The 14766-nt window shown below is 36.4% G+C and overlaps 2 long non-coding RNA genes across 2 annotated transcripts; one reads left to right on the top strand and one right to left on the bottom strand.

The window, feature by feature from the left end:
• Positions 1–5976: 5976 nt before the first annotated feature.
• LOC120431978 (uncharacterized) lies at positions 5977–11599 on the bottom strand. Its single transcript, XR_008211850.1, has 3 exons — positions 7627–11599; positions 6743–7565; positions 5977–6667 (listed from the first exon to the last, which is right to left on the bottom strand). It is a non-coding gene; the product is annotated as an uncharacterized LOC120431978 (long non-coding RNA).
• A 287-nt stretch (positions 11600–11886) lies between these two features.
• On the top strand, positions 11887–13371 carry LOC120431979 (uncharacterized). The gene is made up of 4 exons (XR_005607989.2): positions 11887–12096; positions 12163–12656; positions 12713–12971; positions 13056–13371. It is a non-coding gene; the product is annotated as an uncharacterized LOC120431979 (long non-coding RNA).
• The last annotated feature ends 1395 nt before the right edge of the window (positions 13372–14766 follow it).

The raw sequence follows: 14766 nt of genomic DNA, 5'->3' as shown, positions 1-14766 counted from the left end.
GTTAAGTTAAGTTTTATCATTAAGACCACAAGTTGTCGGATGATTCAAATAAACAAATAAACAAATAAACAAAAAAAAAAGGAAACTGTGTTAGAACTCGGCTAGAAACCAACCAACGAATGCCTGCTCATTACACTTCTTTTATTACGTAACGCTAAAATTTTCTATTTTTTGACCCCCTCGCCCTTCGTTTAAAATGTCCATACAAATTTCAAAAAAATACTTAACTCGTTCGAACCTCCCACCCCCAAACCCACACCACCAACTGCGTTACGTAATAAAAGAATGCTCTTTTACGCTGGTGTCAAATCAATCCGAATTCTTAAACGGAATCTAATTAGAATCGTATACAAATTCCGTTTCAAACGCAACAACCGGTTCGAACACGGAACCGGTTGTTGCGTTTGAAACGGAATTTGTTTAAGATTCTAATTAGATTCCGTTTAAGAATTCGGATTGATTTGACTGGGTGGCGCTGCGTGGTGGTAGCTGCCCCCCAGTCAAATCAATCCGAATTCTGAAACGGAATCTAATTAGAATCGAATCCGTGTTCGAACCGGTTGTTGCGTTTGAAACGGAATTTGTATAAGATTCTAATTACAGGGTTGTTACGGACGGCGCGGATCGCGCGGATGGCGCGTTTCGCGCGGATAGCGCGGATCTGGCGCGGATTTGCTGGCTAATTTTGCTCAGGCGCGGATTTCGCGCGGATGGCAATTTTGATAAATAAATTAATTGAGAGAGATAGAATTACTTTCAAGTTATTAAGAAAAATATTATCAGGAATTACCAGAATTTGTTTTTTTCCTTTGTGTGCAAGAATTTTCTTCTGAAAATGTTAGTTTGTATTTTCTTAGTACCGTCGAAAAATAAAGATGAAGATTATGTAGAAATTATTTTTTATATGTTTCTTGTCATTTCTTCACATCTCCGGCTCTAAATAATTAATTTCTTTTGATTTGAGTAATGATTTTTAACCTTATTTATTTTTTTATTTTATACTGGATTTATTGAATTTTCCAATGTTGTAAATTAAATATAACAAACTTTTCCCGAAGATACAGACATTAGAATGTGTAACAAAAACGATTATTGGGGTTTGTTCTGGTGGGCGCCAAATATGAGCTTGATTGGACGTATCAGAAGCTGGCCTCCACTTTCCACTTTTAGACGGGATTTAATCCGTAGAAATATTTTTTTTCTAAATTTAAATATCCTTGGCGAAAATTAAAAGATCAAAACATTCAAAATTCAAAGCTTCAGAAATTCAAAAATTCGATTTTTTTTGTTTTAATAGTTTTTTTTATCCAAAAAAAATCTTAAATTCTTAAATTCTTAAGTTCTTAAATTCTTAAATTCTTAAATTCTTAAATTCTTAAATTCTTAAATTCTTAAATTCTTAAATTCTTAAATTCTTAAATTCTTAAATTCTTAAATTCTTAAATTCTTAAATTCTTAAATTCTTAAATTCTTAAATTCTTAAATTCTTAAATTCTTAAATTCTTAAATTCTTAAATTCTTAAATTCTTAAATTCTTAAATTCTTAAATTCTTAAATTCTTAAATTCTTAAATTCTTAAATTCTTAAATTCTTAAATTCTTAAATTCTTAAATTCTTAAATTCTTAAATTCTTAAATTCTTAAATTCTTAAATTCTTAAATTCTTAAATTCTTAAATTCTTAAATTCTTAAATTCTTAAATTCTTAAATTCTTAAATTCTTAAATTCTTAAATTCTTAAATTCTTAAATTCTTAAATTCTTAAATTCTTAAATTCTTAAATTCTTAAATTCTTAAATTCTTAAATTCTTAAATTCTTAAATTCTTAAATTCTTAAATTCTTAAATTCTTAAATTCTTAAATTCTTAAATTCTTAAATTCTTAAATTCTTAAATTCTTAAATTCTTAAATTCTTAAATTCTTAAATTCTTAAATTCTTAAATTCTTAAATTCTTAAATTCTTAAATTCTTAAATTCTTAAATTCTTAAATTCTTAAATTCTTAAATTCTTAAATTCTTAAATTCTTAAATTCTTAAATTCTTAAATTCTTAAATTCTTAAATTCTTAAATTCTTAAATTCTTAAATTCTTAAATTCTTAAATTCTTAAATTCTTAAATTCTTAAATTCTTAAATTCTTAAATTCTTAAATTCTTAAATTCTTAAATTCTTAAATTCTTAAATTCTTAAATTCTTAAATTCTTAAATTCTTAAATTCTTAAATTCTTAAATTCTTAAATTCTTAAATTCTTAAATTCTTAAATTCTTAAATTCTTAAATTCTTAAATTCTTAAATTCTTAAATTCTTAAATTCTTAAATTCTTAAATTCTTAAATTCTTAAATTCTTAAATTCTTAAATTCTTAAATTCTTAAATTCTTAAATTCTTAAATTCTTAAATTCTTAAATTCTTAAATTCTTAAATTCTTAAATTCTTAAATTCTTAAATTCTTAAATTCTTAAATTCTTAAATTCTTAAATTCTTAAATTCTTAAATTCTTAAATTCTTAAATTCTTAAATTCTTAAATTCTTAAATTCTTAAATTCTTAAATTCTTAAATTCTTAAATTCTTAAATTCTTAAATTCTTAAATTCTTAAATTCTTAAATTCTTAAATTCTTAAATTCTTAAATTCTTAAATTCTTAAATTCTTAAATTCTTAAATTCTTAAATTCTTAAATTCTTAAATTCTTAAATTCTTAAATTCTTAAATTCTTAAATTCTTAAATTCTTAAATTCTTAAATTCTTAAATTCTTAAATTCTTAAATTCTTAAATTCTTAAATTCTTAAATTCTTAAATTCTTAAATTCTTAAATTCTTAAATTCTTAAATTCTTAAATTCTTAAATTCTTAAATTCTTAAATTCTTAAATTCTTAAATTCTTAAATTCTTAAATTCTTAAATTCTTAATTCTTAAATTCTTAAATTCTTAAATTCTTAAATTCTTAAATTCTTAAATTCTTAAATTCTTAAATTCTTAAATTCTTAAATTCTTAAATTCTTAAATTCTTAAATTCTTAAATTCTTAAATTCTTAAATTCTTAAATTCTTAAATTCTTAAATTCTTAAATTCTTAAATTCTTAAATTCTTAAATTCTTAAATTCTTAAATTCTTAAATTCTTAAATTCTTAAATTCTTAAATTCTTAAATTCTTAAATTCTTAAATTCTTAAATTCTTAAATTCTTAAATTCTTAAATTCTTAAATTCTTAAATTCTTAAATTCTTAAATTCTTAAATTCTTAAATTCTTAAATTCTTAAATTCTTAAATTCTTAAATTCTTAAATTCTTAAATTCTTAAATTCTTAAATTCTTAAATTCTTAAATTCTTAAATTCTTAAATTCTTAAATTCTTAAATTCTTAAATTCTTAAATTCTTAAATTCTTAAATTCTTAAATTCTTAAATTCTTAAATTCTTAAATTCTTAAATTCTTAAATTCTTAAATTCTTAAATTCTTAAATTCTTAAATTCTTAAATTCTTAAATTCTTAAATTCTTAAATTCTTAAATTCTTAAATTCTTAAATTCTTAAATTCTTAAATTCTTAAATTCTTAAATTCTTAAATTCTTAAATTCTTAAATTCTTAAATTCTTAAATTCTTAAATTCTTAAATTCTTAAATTCTTAAATTCTTAAATTCTTAAATTCTTAAATTCTTAAATTCTTAAATTCTTAAATTCTTAAATTCTTAAATTCTTAAATTCTTAAATTCTTAAATTCTTAAATTCTTAAATTCTTAAATTCTTAAATTCTTAAATTCTTAAATTCTTAAATTCTTAAATTCTTAAATTCTTAAATTCTTAAATTCTTAAATTCTTAAATTCTTAAATTCTTAAATTCTTAAATTCTTAAATTCTTAAATTCTTAAATTCTTAAATTCTTAAATTCTTAAATTCTTAAATTCTTAAATTCTTGAATTCTTAAAAAATTCATTGATGTATCATAATTTTGAAATTTTCGATTTTTTTAAACATTGATTTTTTTTTATTTCTAAATTTCTGTTTTTCTATTTTTTTTATTTCTTAACATTTTCAAGCCATGAGTTATTTTAACCCTAGAATTTTTGAAACTGTTTTTTATTTTGGAATATTGAATTTTGTTTATCTGTTTTTTTTTTTCTAAATTGCAGATTTGAAAAATGGATGTTTTTTAATGTGTATTTGTATTTAAAAATTTCTGGAGTTCTACATTTTTGCTTTTTACCTTTGTTTTTATTTTTAGAAAATTTGTATTGTTGAATATCTAAATGTCTGATTATTTTTATAATTGACTGTTACTTCTAGAAAATAAGTGATAATATGCCAATGAGAATGATGTCGCCTTCCAAACGTATAAAAAATTCCCCCCCATTAACATTCTCAATCACGTTTTAATAAATTATCTTTTTCTAAAAAAAATGGATTTCGGATGATAAAAAATCGTAATTAAATTATTAAAATTCGTGATTTACAAGAAACTTTAACATCTAATCGCCACTCTTACCTATCGATTTCGGAAAACAACCGTGCCCCCCCAACATTTCGGACTAGTCGGCGCCCCTGGCTGCCACCCTGAGAAGAACCCATGACATTCCGCTTATGAGGCGAAACCCGTAACCATTCGGCCACAGAAAGTTGGACACTCCTTGGATTCGCGCTCAAATTCAAATCTACACACCTGCTCGGCCACTTCGTCAACGCCAATATCTACGACTTGCTCACCGCAACACCAACTATGGACAGCACGAACCAGTTCGTTTCATGTGTAGCCGATTAACGTATTTTCTCACCTGTACGATCCCAACATCTCCACCCCGCAGTTTCAACAACGAGCCCGACTCTGGTACTCTCACCAGCTTTAATCTGTTTTTGTGTTTCATGTTGTTAGCATTTGTCCTTAGTTAAGTTAAGTTTTATCATTAAGACCACAAGTTGTCGGATGATTCAAATAAACAAATAAACAAAAAAAAAAGGAAACTGTGTTAGAACTCGGCTAGAAACCAACCAACGAATGCCTGCTCATTACACTTCTTTTATTACGTAACGCTAAAATTTTCTATTTTTTGACCCCCTCGCCCTTCGTTTAAAATGTCCATACAAATTTCAAAAAAATACTTAACTCGTTCGAACCTCCCACCCCCAAACCCACACCACCAACTGCGTTACGTAATAAAAGAATGCTCTTTTACGCTGGTGTCAAATCAATCCGAATTCTTAAACGGAATCTAATTAGAATCGTATACAAATTCCGTTTCAAACGCAACAACCGGTTCGAACACGGAACCGGTTGTTGCGTTTGAAACGGAATTTGTTTAAGATTCTAATTAGATTCCGTTTAAGAATTCGGATTGATTTGACTGGGTGGCGCTGCGTGGTGGTAGCTGCCCCCCAGTCAAATCAATCCGAATTCTGAAACGGAATCTAATTAGAATCGAATCCGTGTTCGAACCGGTTGTTGCGTTTGAAACGGAATTTGTATAAGATTCTAATTAGATTCCGTTTCAGAATTCGGATTGATTTGACTGGGCCTGTTTATTACACTACCCAGTGAGAAAAATCGAGCCAAATCGGCTCGATCCTCGAGCCAAACTCGACTCGAGTCTCGACTCGACTCGACTCGATTTAGGCTCGAGTTTGGCTCGAGGATCGAGCGGGAATCGACTCGATTTGACACAAAAAACTCGAGCCAATCGAGCCAAGAAAACGTCAAACAACAGTGCCATCTGCCTTTGGTATTCTGAATTATACGAAGCGCCTCCTAGCGGATTATAGTGAAACTAATTTATGATTTTTATGCCGGATTTACCTAGGTAAACTGGAGCATCAAATGAAAACGGCGGATTGACTTTACTAAGCCAATCAGCCCTTTTCATTGTTTGCACCAACTTATTAGAACGTATTATTATTTTTATTTGAATCGTATTTAAATTTACATTTCATTTAACAAAATATGTTATTCATTATAATTAATTTAACGCCAGATTGCCTTCTTCTCTTCCGCGGTTGTCTTCTCTGCTTTGGAAGATTTTTCTTCCTCTTTGTCAGGTTCACAACCTCCTCAACGTCATCATCCAGCGTAACCACGTCATCATCCGTTGAGCATACTCTTGACTGATTCCTCCCCTCCATGACTTCGTCATCGTCGACGACCTTCGTAACAAGTTGCTTGAGTAATTCCTGCTCTGCTTTGCGATGCAGGATTTCCAGGTAAGGCTCGCGAATGGCCTCGACCAGCAGCTGTTAGCGTTCGCGGCCGTGCGGGTGACCAGCGCCAGCAGAGCTGCTCCGACGTAACCGGCGAGTTCGTCGTAGTCGATTGTCTGCTCGAGTTTGGTGATTTTCAGAATCCAAACGCGCGCTTCGCGCTCCGGAGTTTCGAGCCAGATTTCCTGTTCAAAGTTACCGGAGCGACGCAGGGCCGGGTCGAGCGCATCCCGCCGGTTGGGAGCACCTTGTCACCTTCTTCGATTCGCAAAGGCCGTCCAAGCTGCATAGCAGCTGCGCAACGATTCGTCGTTCCATGTCCTTCTGCGCGGTGACGCGGTTCGCCGAGATGGCGTTGATATCGTCGAAGAAGAGTAGGCACGGCGAGAGGACCGCTGCCTGATTGAACACCTCCTGGATGTCCTGGATGCGTTGTTCCGACTTGCCGGAAACCCCCGCGACCAACCTTGTGGCCCCCTTTGCCTGCCTGCATTAGAGAAAAGAAAAAGGTGGTTAGGTTAATCTTGAAAAAAGTGGGTTTTTGGAAGTTCGATGAACTTACGCTCTCAGGACGGTGTAGTACTCGACGGCAAGCTCAGGCACTCTCGTCCGGGCGGACAGGCTGGGATTGCTGCGGAGTTCGGCGGTGACACTGGTGCTGAAATCCAGATGACGGAACGGTGACCGAGGGTTCGGGTTTGCGATTGATGGAAATCCGCTGACCAACTGTGGACTGATGCTGGCTCGCCGATTCCGTCGCTGACTTTGTCATCGATGACGACCTTCTTGGCAAGTTGCTTGAGTCGATCCTGATCCGTCTTGCGACGCTCGACCAGCAGCTGTTGGCGTTCGCGAATCTGAGCGCGCTTCGCGCTTCTGAATTCCGAGCGAGATTTTCTAGTCAAAGCGACCGACGCGACGCAGGGCCGGTTCAAGCGCATCCCGCCAGTTGGTGGCACCTCGTCACCGCTTTCGATTTGCGCCGTGCAAGCTACTTAGCAGCTGGGCAACGACTCTTAGTTCAATGTCCTCCTGCGCGGTGACGTGGTTCGCCGATATGGCGTTGTTCTCGTCGATGAAAAGTAGGCACGGCGAGAGGATCGCTGCCTGCTTGAACACCTCCCGGATACCTGGCTACAACTCGCTGGAAACCTCCGCGACCAACTTTGTGGCCAGTCCAATCTTAAGCTGACTAGCGATAGCGTGCGCAAGCAACGTCTGCCCCGAGCACAAATCCACGCGGAGGCGGCACTCCGAGTGCTTCACGTGCAGCAAAAACTCGCGCAAAATTTTGGCCATTCCACCAACATCATCGAAGTACGTGTCCACCAGCTTGGAATCAAATCGCTTTGATCGCTCCGACCGACCTCCTCGGCCTGCCTGCACTAGAGAAGAGAAGAAGTTAGTCTTGAAAAAGTTGGTTTTTTGGAAGTTCGATGAACTTACGCTTCCAGCACGGTGTAGTCCTCGACGGTAAATTGATAGTAGCCGATCCTCGGTGGTTTTCCTTCGCGGCCTGCTCGGGCACACTCGTCCGGGCGCACAAGCTGGGATTGCGGCGGAGTTCGGGGTATCACTGGTGCTAAAGTACGGCTGACGGAACGGTGACCGGGAGTTCGGGTTGGCGATCGATGGGATCCCGCTGGCCAACTGTGGACTGCTGCTTGCTCGTGGTCCCACGGTTAGTGGGAGGGCTGATGGGCCGGTCTTTCCAAAGGACGGATGCGTCTGGACGAGACCGTGCGTGGTCTGGAAGCTGTTCTTGGCGGCGGGCAGGGAGTCGGTGATGTGCGAGTTCCACTAGGATGGAGCAGGCGTCTGGTCGGCGGAGAATTTGTCTTCTGTGAAAGGGATAGAATTGTTAGTAGTTAGAACTAGTTAGTCATGTGTCCTTAAATAAGATTGTTGAAGGCTGTAGTATTGGTACTCCTTGTCGTCCTCGGAAAGCGTTTCTTCGACCAGGTCGTGACGCACTTCTCACGCGTTCCTTCATGGACAGGTACGCTACAAACTGTTTGCCACTTTCGGTCATCACCTCGGATCATGGCCTGGAACATTTCCTCTATCCAGGCGGATGCGTTCTTGCCGATCGGAGCCGGATCTAGTTCGCACGGTACTTTCCGGTTGCCAAAATGAGCTGTCGCATGCTTCCTCGTCAGCGAATTGGCCGCTGAAACCCTGTGGCCGGTGGACTCGGATCCCCGTCGTCTTCGTCACTCCGAACCTCCGGCAGCTGTACCGGTACCATCGGCGTAATCAACAGCACCATCTTTTTCAGCTCCAGCGGCCGGCTTGGGCGTCTCGTTGCAAGTGGCCGTAATCTCCTGGTCTCTGCTCACGCTGGAGGAGCATTTGTTGCCCTGGCGCGACCGCGATCAGCGTTTTCCTGCTGCTGCCTTTTGCTGCCGGAAATCGTTGAGGTAGATTGGACGACTTAAGGTTGGTGCGGATCTTCCAGATCTCCCCCACGGAGAATGAGTGCGGAATTAGGCTTGTGTTGGAACTCATACAGCTTGTGTTGCTGTTTTCGCTCGACTCAGCCGCCAACCCTGGATTGACCGATGTCACTTTACCACCCGCATTCGTCGTCGTCGCTCCACCCCAGTTGACCTTCTTCGCCTTCATCATCCGCACCGAATTGCCCTCATCCCTGTCGGACTCATCACTCAGACAGTAGCATGGATTCAGCAGCTGTGGTGCCCCAGTGTGGATTTTTGTACTGCTGCCGCAGCTGGCGCATGTTCCAGGTGCTGTTGCACGTCGCATTTTGCTCCAAGAGCTTCTTGTCCTTTTCAATCTCCTGCCGCTAACGGTTCTCAGGCTACTTGAACGAATCCAGCAAATCTTCGTCGTCCTTGATGGGACAGCCCGGTTGGGCATACGGATTGTTTACTCCTCCAACGCTTCCGGCAGAGCTGGTGATCGTCGTGACTGATGGCGCTACCTCTGGTCGTCGTACTGAACGAAGTCGATCGTATCGGGGACGATTTGTCACTGGTGCAGCTGCTAGTCGCGGACGCGACGCTCGGATTGGAGGACAGCTGCAAATGGTTCGGAGGGGGAAGGTTCAGTCTTTACAGTGATGACGCCTCGAGATCGTTGGCCCTTGTGATCGACTGTGTTGAACCAGCTGACCGACGGACCGTCGGATTCGGCGTGCTGGAAAAGATGCTCTTCAGATCCTATTCGATTTGCGGAACATTTCCTCCAACGCGGAGGCCGTTGTTTGACAAGACGTTGGCCGTAACTTGACGCCAACTTTTCACGGTTTTACCGGCGTTCCAGGACCGCCCTAGGACAAAGTGCTGATCGCCGACTACGACTACCCGAGCATGGGTAAATAACAAGGGAAATGCGTAATAATACCTTTCTCTGGTATCAATACCAAATTTTGGTATTCCTGGACCCTTAAAAATTTGTCTTAAGGATTATGCAAGAGCAAAATGTGGTATCATACCAATTTAAGGTATTATTTTGATATTGCAAAATTGCAGAATTTGTCAATGGTCGAACACCACATTTTGGTATTATTTTGGTATTAAAGTGTTTTACCAAATTCCTCTGAAACTATGGGAAAATTTTGACCAATTTTGACAAAATAATTAATTTTGCGCTAAAATGATTTCTCAAAGCGAATGCTTTCATTGAAAACCGGAAATTTCAAACTTGATTTTAAACATTTTTGATATACCCCCTACAGAAATGACTTAAAATTGTGGAAAATTTTCTAAGTCAGGATGGCACATTTTGGTATTATTTTAGTATTAAAGTGTTTTATCAAATTCCTCTGAAACTATGGGAAAATTTTGACCAATTTTGACAAAATAATTAATTTTGCGCTAAAATGATGTCTCAAAGCGAATGCTTTCATTGAAAACCGGAAATTTCAAACTTGATTTTAAACATTTTTGATATACCCCCTACAGAAATGACTTAAAATTGTGGAAAATTTTCTAAGTCAGGATGGCACATTTTGGTATTATTTTGGTATTAAGGTGTTTTATCAATTTCCTCTGAAACTATGGGAAAATGTTGACCAATTTTGACAAAATAATTAATTTTGCGCTAAAATGATGTCTAAAAGCGAATGCTTTCATTGAAAACCGAAAATTTCAGACTTGATTTTAAACATTTTTGATATACCCCCTACAGAAATGACTTGAAATTGTGGAAAATTTTCTAAGTCAGGATGGCACATTTTGGTATTATTTTGGTATTAAAGTGTTTTATCAAATTCCTCTCAAACTATGGGAAAATTTTGACCAATTTTGACAAAATAATTAATTTTGCGCTAAAACGAGGTCTCAAAGCGAATGCTTTCATTGAAAACCGGAAATTTCAAACTTGATTTTAAACATTTTTGTTATACCCCCTACAGAAATGACTTGACATTGTGGAAAAATTTCTAAGTCAGGATGCCACATTTTGGTATTATTTTGGTATTGAAAGGTTTCATCAATTTTCTCTGAAACTATGGATTTTTTTAAATTTTTGACGAGATAATTAATTTTGCGCTAACTTGACTTGAAACCCAAAAATGTTAAAGCTGATTTAAATTTTTTTTGTGATGTACCCACTAATATTTTTTTCAAAAACGTTGAATTTTTTCTAAGTTGGGATAACCAAATACTTTGAAAAACGAGTCAATCAACAGATTATTGAATTTTGGTGAATTTCAATCCAGTTTCATTTTAATAATACTTATTTTTCAATCTTGTTAATTTTCAGAAGCTTCAAGAACTTCAAGTACAGCCGTTCATCAATGACAAATGCATTCGGTGTGGTGAAGAATATCACTAAAAACAACATGGAATCATCAGGTGAGTAGATTTCGTTGTTGCATAAGGATCATTTACGTTTTTTTCACTAACTGCAACTGCTGCACTAAAAATGGTATGAAAATAACAAATTTTGGTATTACTTGTGCAAATACCAGCGACCAAAATGTGCTCTTGGTTGCCCAGTAATAGATGGTAAAATACCATGAAATCAAACCAATATCATGTTTGTGGAAGACCACAGGAATACCAAAATATGATTTTCCAAGGGCGCGGGAATACCTAAAATTAAAACCATGACAATACCAAGTTTTGGTATTCAAGCAATGTTCAAAAATCCAGAAGACCTCAACTTGGTATTGAAATGATTTTATTTTGTGGTATTATTTTACCTTTGGAATAACATGGTATGGTATTGTTGTGCCCTTCCACATACAAGCTTTTGGTATGATTTCATGGTATTTTACCATCTATTACTGGGCAACCAAGGGCACATTTTGGTCGCTGTCATTTGCCCAAGTAATACCAAAATTTGGTATTCCCGTGTTATTTACCCCTGCTCGGGTATTGCTGCAAAAGGAAAGATCAAAATAAAATTGTCCGTCGGACGCAGATTCAAAAACATACCAGCTTGATCACGAAAAAAATCTTAGCTCGTAGTAGCTCGAGTGGACCTTTCACTGGGTATTAGTATGTGTGTGCACTGAAAAAATCCCACATAGCAAATTCATGTGCTTTTTCACGTGAGCTGCTCCAAAAATCAACACGATAATTTGCCATGCTTTTCCCTTGACTTAGATGTGATTTTCATGTGACATTTATGTGATAATCATTTGAAATCAGCTGATCGCAAGCTAGATTTTTTTAATTCTTTTTTCGCTTGGTGTTCACTTTGGTTTCAATAGAATTTCACTTGGATTTGCCCCATTCGACTTTTCCCTTGATTTCATAGTGAAAATCACGTGAGATTGAAATGTATTGGTTCTTGAAGGTGTTTGATGAAAAAAAAATCATTCGTAAGATGGCGACGGACGAAGACGGTCCAATTTGCGTATCCTTATATTGAAATAATTCTTTTACAAAAGAATCGATATTTTTTGTGTATAAAACTTAAATTAAATCGTACTAGAACTTTTTGGTAAGTATGTAAACAGTGAAAATTGACAAATTACATAAATGCTAACATTCGGCAATGCAATTTCAGGAATTAAAACTGCGGCTAAAAGTTGGCTCCTGATTTTTTTCTCAACACTGACGCTGTATTGACCGATTGATCCGTTAACTTCGAAATCTGGCTGCGGTATGATTCGCGTTCCTAAACACACAACTTCCGTCGGCAGTTTCGTGACGCGGTGCTGGGCGACATGGCTTCTCGTCACCGTGCCCAAGGGCACTCGATCCAGATCATCAAGGTCGAGTTGGTGGAGGCCTCCGAGAACCGTCGTCATGCAGTTTCACGGCTTCAAGTAGTAAAACTTATTTCAAAATAAATCAAAAAAATTATGCAATATTCACATCACATGAAAATTTCGGGAAAGCCATTGCATTTATACTACAAAATCATTTGAAATTCATGTGCACACCATTCAAAAGCCATGTGAGCATTCACGTCAAACTCACGTGTTTTGCATTTAGATTTGCCGGTTCACGCGATGGATTTTTTTCAAGGAATTACACATGACATTCACATGCTAAGACGTATGGGGTATATTCATGTGAAAAACATGTGACATTGCTATGTGCCTTTCTTTCAGTGCGGTCGATGTTTGCGCCCGGTCACGGAAATTTCTAACAGAGTTGGTTCTGCTAGAATCCTGCTAGAATCATTCTAACAGGCTTGCTAGATTTCTGTAAGAATTTTGTGAGAACATTCTGTCAGAAGCAAATCTGTCGAAAATGATGTCATTTCGCCAAATCACGTTGGGGCGAATGTGGTTACCGCCATTTTGTTAATGAACTTGTTCAATCAAGTTTACTTTTCTCGAGAGTTGCCACGGAAGAAGCCTAATTTTTGTAAGTAAATTAACTAGAGTTTGCACATAAAAAAATTAGAGACCCCTGAATTAACAATATTCCGATTACTATTTATATCAACAGGAATTGTATCAAGATAATAATAAAAGCTCGAAATGTCCCAAACAAGCGGAATCCAGATCGCAGTTCACGGTGGCCGGGGCACAGCTTCCCATCGACGACGACACGTGGAGCATCCTAGGAAACAACAAAATTATAAATGTTCCACCACGGAATTTTCATCTGGAGACAACACCGGCAGGAAGAGTGAATAAAAGCGTCCTTTTCAACTCCACCAAAATACGAGCAACGAAGATTGAAAGTGCCCAAGTGAACAGTATAAAGTGTGTGCATATTGTAAGATGTGATTTGATTGAATAAAAAAAAATAATTGGTTTTATTCGCTAGGTAAAAATCTAGCAAAAATCCAAAACAAATCTTTTTACCCAAAAAAATCCTATCCGTTTTATTCTAATAAAATTCTAGCAGAAAATTCATGCCAGCTCATTTTAGCAGGATTCTAACAGAATTCTAGCAGGATGGCTTGTCAGAATAGTTCTAGCAGCATTCTAGCAAGATTCTAACATAACCGATTGATTTCGCTGGCTCCTGCTAGAACCGGTTATTGCATTTGAGCTAGAATTCTTTAAGCAGAATTCTAGCAGGATGATGGCAGCGTTCTTGTAAGAATATTTTCGCTCTGTTAGAAACCTCTGAGAATTCTGTGAGAACGCCGTGACTGGGCGGACGTGCACGCAGAACACAGAACAGTTAGAACTAGCGAAAATGCCTCACTTTCTTCTGATACAAGTGCCGCATTCTTTTATTACGTAACGCAGTTGGTGGTGTGGGTTGAAGTAGAGAGCCTGGATCTTATTAGAGAACGGACATCTCAAACTAAAAGTACCAATCGAAGCATGGGAACTGTCAAACGGAGGTACCAATCGAGCATAAGACAAAGGATTTTGCTCGATTGGTACCTCCGTTTGACAGTTCTCGTGCTTCGATTGGTACTTTTGGTTTGAGATGTCCGTTCTCTAATAAGATCCAGGCGGAATACAGTACACAATTTTTTCGCTAATCAACTTCTTTATTCAATATTTATCACTTTCCAATGTTTCTCACCATGAGACATGTGTTGCTCTAATTTATACGGTTACCCTCCTTCTGGGTCAAAACTCAAAATTACTGCGAAAATAAGCCGGTGGCTTTAATCCACTCAAATGTTGTCATTGTTCAAGTAGGCAACCGCGTTTATACGTCGCATTTGGGTCGTGGTGTTCAGTATTCACCCAATGACCCTAATGAACAACGACACAAATGCTTCTAAAAATATACTTGATCCACAAGGATCTCGGAGAGCCACTGGAAAGAGAGAGAAATTGACATAATAGAAGAGCGAAAGAATTGGTGTTATGGTTGCGTCGGAGACATGGAACAAATGTCATACGATTACCCAGTAGAAACAGATCACGTTCTAAGAGGTCGCCTCTCAGCACGGTGGTTTGGTTCCGTTGGCAGATCGGTGATGCGTTCTCACGGTATGAGATAGAACGGGGTTCAATTCCCCGGCGGAATACAGTGCACAATTTTTTCGCTAATCAACTTCTTTATTCAATATTTATCACTTTCCAATGTTTCTCGCCATGAGACATGTGTTGCTCTAATTATTTATGTTATTTATGTTATTTATGTTATTTATGTTATTTATGTTATTTATGTTATTTATGTTATTTATGTTATTTATGTTATTTATGTTATTTTTGTTATTTATGTTATTTATGTTATTTATGTT

The sequence above is a fragment of the Culex pipiens genome, chromosome 1 (genome assembly GCF_016801865.2).
Source record: "Culex pipiens pallens isolate TS chromosome 1, TS_CPP_V2, whole genome shotgun sequence".
Classification (NCBI taxonomy): domain Eukaryota; kingdom Metazoa; phylum Arthropoda; class Insecta; order Diptera; family Culicidae; genus Culex; species Culex pipiens.
Note: the sequence above shows the minus strand (reverse complement) of the source record. Positions and strands in the feature narration are given on the sequence as shown.